Source organism: Galeopterus variegatus, unplaced genomic scaffold (assembly GCF_000696425.1).
Source record: "Galeopterus variegatus unplaced genomic scaffold, G_variegatus-3.0.2 Scaffold38, whole genome shotgun sequence".
Lineage (NCBI taxonomy): Eukaryota > Metazoa > Chordata > Mammalia > Dermoptera > Cynocephalidae > Galeopterus > Galeopterus variegatus.
This window is the reverse complement of record NW_007726149.1, coordinates 1,084,537-1,090,217: the sequence shown is the minus strand read 5'-3', so window position 1 is coordinate 1,090,217 and position 5,681 is coordinate 1,084,537.

Genomic DNA, 5,681 nt, shown 5'->3' with positions numbered 1-5,681 from the left:
GGGGAGGGCATTTCAGGGAGAGGTCACAGCCAATTCCAAGGCCTTGAGCAGGAATCATGCTCACAAATGACAGTCAGTATGGTGGAAGCAGGGACAGCAACAATAATCCAAAGAGGCATAAGACATGAGACCAAAGAGGTAAAACAACTTCACTGGGGTGTGAGATAGGTGGTGCTAATAATAATCATGAAGAACTTTCTAGGCCATTTTAAGAAACTTGGCCTTCCCTTTTGGTATGACTTAGGAAGCCACTGGTAGTTTGCAATCAGAGAAGTCCCAAATCCTGATTTAGGTTTGAAAGGGACCACTCTGGCTGCTGAGTTGAGAATAGCTTGGAAGCAGGGAGACTGCTTTGGAGGCCACTGCAACAGTTCAGGTGGAGGATGTACCAGGACAGCGAAGTGGTGGTGAGTGGGCAGATGCTGGATGTATTTTGAAGACAGAGTTAATGGATTTGCTGATCTATTGTATGTGTGGAGGGGAGAGAAAGTGAGTCGTCGAGGCCAACAACAAAGATTTTGGTCTGAGCAAGAGGAAGGAAGATACTGCCATTAGCTGAGCTTTGGGGGTTCAGGTGTGGGGATGGAAGATCGGGAGCTCAGATGGGACATAAGACAGTTGATGTGCCCTGTAGAGACCAAGTGGACATGTCAGGAGGCATTTGAATGAGGATTTTCCTCTCTCTTCCTTCTTCCTGCCTCCTCTACTGAAGGCACAAAGAAGATGCCATAGGATACAGTGAAAACAGGAGCCCTTGGGAACTGAGTTGATTGTGGGTTATTGCTTGGCACCTACTGGGTACTTTGCATATGTCAGTTAGATAAAAGCTTTTGATTTCGTACTAAAAGGAATTTGAAAAAAACAAACTGATTTCACTTAATATAATTTTTTCTAAGTCCATCCATGCTGCTGTGAATAGAAATACCATATGTTCTCACTTATTTGTGGGAGCTAAAAATAAATAAATAAATACACAAATATACAAACAAACAGGGGGGGGTGCGGGGAAGAAGTCACAACAATCACAACAATTCCTTGAACATGTTAAGACAAGTGAACAGATAGGATGTGGGGGGGAGGGAGGGGGAAAGAGGAATCGGTAAAGGGACATGAAAATCAACTACATTGTATATCGATAAATTAAAATGAAAAAAATTAAAAAATAGAAAAATAAAAAAATAAACTTTTATAAAAAGTTCAAAAAAAAAAAAAAAAAAGAGAAAGAAAAAACAAACTGAATTCTCATTCTGTGTACGAGATGCTAAAACTGCCAGAAGAGGGGGATGGGGCACCCCAAGTGAGGAAGTGAGGAAGACGGCATGGAAGAAAAACGTGCTCTGAGTCAGGAGAGAGAGGTGATTTTGTTTTAAATTTCTGCAACTTTAATGTTTTATTATTGTTATTATTATTAACTAGGACCCATGTATTATTTAGTTTGTAACATGCACGATGGCTGGAGTCACCAGAATGCTTTACGTTTTTCACTTTGGGACAATTTCAAACTTACAGAAAAGCTGCAAAAAATACGATAAAGATCTCCTGTATAGTTTTCACCCAGATTCACCAATTGCTAATATTTTGCCTCATTTGCATTATCCTTCTATCTATTTATCTATTTTTTCTAAACCATTTGAGAGTAAGTTGTGAATTTGACACCTTTTTACCCCCAAATACTAGGTGGGCATTTATTTCAAAAAAATTCATCCTCCAGCATAGTCATAATACACTTGTCAGCACCAGGAAACCACGTTGCTGCAGTACCGTTATCTAATTTACAGACCTTATTCAAATTGTGTCTATTAGCCTGATAACATCTTTATAATAAATTTTTCTGGCCCAGGTTCCAACAGAGGATCACGCATTCCATTTAGTTGTTATGTCCCATCAGTGTCTTTTAATTTAGCACTTCCTCAGCCTTTCTCGGTCTTCCATGACACTAATATTTTTGAAGACAGGCCAGTAGTTTTTTGGAATTTCCCTTGATTTAGGTTTGACTGATGTTTCCTCATGATTAGATTTGGGTTTTGCCTTTTTGGCAAGAATACTACACAAAGGATGCTCTGACCTTCTCGGTGTCCTGCATCAGGAGGCGCATGATGTTGGTTCGTTCCACTATTGGGGATGTCAACTTTGATCACTCGATTAAGGTGTTCTCTGCCAGTTTTCTTCATTGTAAAGCTGCTATTTTTTTTTTCCTTTTTGTCTTTTTTACTGACCGGTAACGGGATCGCAACCCTTGGGATTGCAACCCTCGGTGTTGCGCCCGTACCGGGGACCGGCAACGGGATCGCAACCCTTGGTGTTGTGCCTGCACCGCGCTCAGCCAGTGAGCGGGAACCGGTCTCCACATGGGATCCGAACTCTCGGCGGGAGCGCCGCTGCGCTCCCAAGCAGCGCACTCTCCAGTGCGCCACTGGGCCGGTCCTGTAAAGCTGCTATTTTTTGAGACACATTCTTCATTGTGTCTCTATTCCCTACATGGTGTGACTATTTCAGCTGTCTTCACAAAGAGCCCCATGCTCAGTTATGGTGGGAATAATTGTAGCCTCCCTGGAGCTGAATTACCCTCCCCACCATGCACCAGCCCAAGTGAGATTCCACGTGGTACTGAAGGACACAGAGAAACGATGTCAGCACCATTGCCACTACCGAGTAACTTAGCTGTCATCTGAGCAGCATCACAGCATTCAGCGTGCACCCTGCTTCCAAAGGAGAACATTTAAAAAGGTATAATGTGGCAAAAATCATTCAGAAAATGGTGTTTTTCACAAAGTAGGCCCATCATAACCCTTTCCCACGAGGGTCTTTTCTTATGAAGTGCTAGAGGATGGGGCTGTTGTCGACCTCCTCAGGAGAGATTAAAACACAACAGAGGCTGAATGCTCAACCTGCCTGCAGAGCATAGCAGGGTCTAATCACATCTCAAAGAGTGGACCAGGAAGTTGGGGGACGCCCTTCCTTCAGTCCCCTACTGTAGATTTTGTAGGCCCAAAGGGTCTTCAAATAGCCTGGCATCTTGTAGGTGTTAGATAAACATGTGAGTTGAGGGGACTCTCCATCCCACCTGTCCTGCTGGGGGAAGTGGGCTGAGCAGGAATCTGGGGGATCTGCAGCTCAGGACAACAACAAGGATCATTCACTGAGTGCTTGCCAGAGCCAGGCACTGCCCTACGTGCTTTTTAATTCCCCTGACAACCTTGTTGGGTAGGTATAGTGAACAGCCCATTTTACAGAGAAAGAAATCGGGGCTCAGAGAAGTAACATGCCCAAGATTGCTCAACTAGTAAGACCAACCATTTAAGGATATGGTTTTAAGTTTCATTCTTCAGCATCATATTTGCATTTTCTTCCCTCAAGCAAGTGAGGAGAAGGTGAGAGATCTCAGATACCTTAGCAACTGTTCATTGGCCAACTAGGTCAGTTGAAACATGTATGTGTGTGTATTTTTTTTTTTTCTTTTTTGCTTTAATAGGAAACACGCTAATATTTATAGTGATAGACACTTTCTATTGCTTCATCGCCCCCTCTCCATAATCCTATGAACTTGGTCTTAGCTTGTTCATTTCACAGACGGAAAAACTGAGGCTCTGGAGATCACAGCTGGCAAGCTGCCGGGCTGGGATTGCATTCAGCTCAATCTGTTTGCAAAGTCTGGCCTCTAAGCCCTTCCTCACTGAGCCAGGATCAAGGCAGGAAGATGCCCCCAATAGCAGGCTTTCAAATGCAAATCAAACAACCAGGCCCTCTCTGCCCCTTTCAGACTAACACAAATGGAAATGTTGAGTGCCACCAGTTTGCCAGAATGCAGGGAAAGAGCGAAAGCCGCATTTCCAGAAGGGAATTTTAAGAACTATTAACAGAGCTTACCTCTGGGAAAGGGGAATGGAGAATCTTCTACCATTTACATTTTTACCAGAAGCATGTATTACTTTTATATTTTTAAATATCCTAAATATTACTTTTTATGTTTTACTTTCATTTTTTTATATATTTAAAAGATATTATTAGTATATTTTCCTGCTCAAGAAACTTTTCACAAAAGGCAGTTGAGTACGCCAAGAAACAGAATGTGACACTGGGCTTGGGGTTTCTTTAGTAACAAAACACCTTTGAAAGGAAGTGAAACACGCCACCTAGACACCAGGACAGTGTAAGGGGACTTCCTGCTTATCTGCAACTGAAGGAACTTGTGTTCTTAAAGGGATAGGAGGACAATTATTTTCAAGATTATCGCTCTCATAATGCTAAATCAAATTGACCCGCAGCAGGCCCCTGTTCCAGAAAGCAATGGAAGCACACGGACTTGAGTTAACCAGTCCACCCCAAGCCCAGTTAAGAGCCATCCTTAACTAAAGCAGCTGTGCCTTGAATGTTTTCCTGTAAAATGTGAGCACGACATTACAATTTGGTGAATGAAATGATATTTTCGGTGAGGTAGGAAAGCTGCTCCTGGGATCATGTAGTGTGGGGTGTGTGTGTGAGTATGTGTGTGTTTTGAATATTCACTTATGGGGTTTCTTTAAGTACTTGCGGCCAGACTGAACCACTACAAAAGTGTACATTTGTACAGGTACTTGGTTCTTAAATTTTGCCATTATTTTGCACTTGCTGGCTCAGTCTTGCCTCCCAACAGCCCTGTAAGGGTGTGACGGGGCAGCCAGCGTCCCATCTGTACATGAAGACATCAGCCCCTCATGAGGGACTGGCCCAAGGTCTCTGTGCACACAGCGAGGCCAGAGGTGGCTGCCAAGCCAGCAGGTTGGGAAGACCCGGCAGGGGAGCAGCCGTGGTTTCCTGGGGTTTCATCATCCCTCTGTCCAACCGTTTTTGTGGAAGTAACTTTCCACTGACTCCTGCCAAGCCTCCTTCAGGAGTTAGGGGCCAATGGGGCACTGAAGTGGGGGTCCTGTGAGGGAGGGGCCCACGTGGCTAGTGGGTGGGGGGAGCAGGCAAGGGTAGGGGTGGCATTCTGCCTCCCTCTCAGCCTCCTGTCCATGCCCGTAATCCCCATTACTGTCATTGGGCTTCCTTGAGGAGCTTTCTAGCATGGCAGCTAGAAAGGAGATGCACAGAGGAGGTGGGGGAGCAGGGATGGAGCGTGTCCTTAGCCCCTGTTCCCTTCTCCTGTCTGCCGACTGCCTGTTTCCCACAAGAGTGGTTGGATAATCACTTCCCCAGAAGCAGAGTGGAGGAGCCACCGCTCCTGCTGCCATCGCCACCGCGACTGCCATTAGGGGCACGGGTTCCCACGCTGCTGTTCCCAAGCTCTGCCCGGGCTTGGGCTGGCCCGAGAGTGCCACGTGGGGCTCGCGGAAGTGTTGTGTTGTCCCGCTGTCCCCCATGGCCCCCCGCACACCCTGACTGGGGTTGCCAGATTCAGCCAATAAAAACGCAGAATGCCCTGAAATTGAAATTGGAATTTCAGATAACTACCACAGAGCTTTCTAGTGTAAATACATCCCACGTGGTGTTGGAGACATACTCATGCTAAAAACAACTATTTTATTTATCTGAAATTCCAATTTAACTGGACATCCTGTGTTTTATCTGGCAAGGCCATAATGAGGGGGAAAACTTAGACCCTTTCAGAGATATAACGCTACATCAGCTGTCTGTCCAGATCCAGCAAAACACAGACAGATACACACACACACACACACACACACACACACACACACACA